Here is a 1639-nt window from a genome sequence, read left to right as displayed (position 1 = left end):
AGTAGATGTGGTAGTGGTGATTTGTGTTTGGCTAATAGTAGATGTGGTAGTGGTGATTTGTGTTTGGCTAATAGTATATGTGGTGGTGACTATGATAATAGTAAGAAAATAAATTTTAACTTATGCATTAAAGATGAGATATTTTAATAAAAATTTATGAGCTTAGTGGAGTCAGCGTTTTTTCATGATGCGCATTTTAGGTGAATAAGTCCTCGACAAGGTCTTTTTAAGTCAGTATCGTGGCTAGGCTAAGGGGTTTCAAGAAAAGGATATAAGGCTCAAAACATGTGTTTCCCAAACCCACCTTCCACCTTTCTTTTTTTTTCCTATTTTTTCAATAGTTTTCTAGCATGACATTCAACTATTACGAGAATTCTATGGATAAAAATGGCCTAAGATTTATGCGATAATTTTTTCGTGAAGGGTTCATTTTGGGGTTATTGCACTTTATTTTGCCCTAACTTTTGTCTGAGATATTAATTGAGGATTCTCAGCGGGCTTTTTCTTTTTCTTTCTTGTTTTTTTCTTTTTTTTGGCCCTTTAAGCAAGGAACATTTTTTCTATTCTCTTATCCTTCTGTTATATGATTGGCATGAAAGAATATTTTTATTTTAATAATTGAATGTCAAGGAAAACAATTGAAAACCTACCCTCCCTGGGTTATTAACATATTGAAGTTATTAAAAAATTATCTTCTTTCATGATGTCTGGGCTTAAATGAGGTGACTAGGGATATCTTCTTAGTGTTTGGGAGTTAACAAAAAATGCCTTGTGTCATCGAACATATCTACCTAAAAAGGTTCATCATTTTGTATTTTATATTTGCATCATTCTCTATTTTATTTTTGAATCAAATATCTCATATTCATGCATGGATTAATTTTATTTGGGTTTACTTTGTGGTGTTTATTCCATGATTAGATTAATATGGTTGGTAGGGTGATGTATGAGATGGTGAAATTTGCATGATCAATGCATTAGTATATACTTGTTAAAAAATATGCATTTGAGAGTAAATTATTTTTCATGAAAGAGGAAACACAAGTAAGTGTCTATGGGCTTGGCATCGACTAGGTGGGCCTCCAATTTTTGTCGGGGTATGATAAATTGCATCATCTCTCTATCTTCTTGAATTTCGCCATGTTCGACTCTGATCACATTCAGCCGAGTCCAACACTAGTATTCTTAAAACCAACTCTTCAATTGATGAGTGCATTATCAATATGGTCATAAAATGCATGTAGAGAAATAATTTTTATTGATGCAGAATGTGCATGATATGAACATTGTTTATCATATAAATGGGTTGGTATGCAACATACAACTCGAAATGATGCATGAAATGTAAGGAACATGTATGACTATGCATATGTTGAGATGTATGAATAGTGTGATGATGCAAATATTTGTATAATGTATAAGATATATAAATGCATGTAATTTTATTTTTTATCGGATGCATGAGGCCACAAAAAATGCAATTTATGATGTGACTCACTTTGAATGCATGTATGAAATGTTTTTTTTTATATGAGAAGGTTTGTGATGATGAATACAATGATATGATAAGATATGAAATGTTACAGTAATGCATGAAGTATAATTTTTGAATAATATTTTTTTACTAATATATGAATAA

Source organism: Lupinus angustifolius, unplaced genomic scaffold, assembly GCF_001865875.1.
Source record: "Lupinus angustifolius cultivar Tanjil unplaced genomic scaffold, LupAngTanjil_v1.0 Scaffold_473, whole genome shotgun sequence".
Classification (NCBI taxonomy): Eukaryota; Viridiplantae; Streptophyta; class Magnoliopsida; order Fabales; family Fabaceae; genus Lupinus; species Lupinus angustifolius.
The sequence above is the reverse complement of the archived record's forward strand: the minus strand, read 5'-3'. Positions refer to the sequence as shown.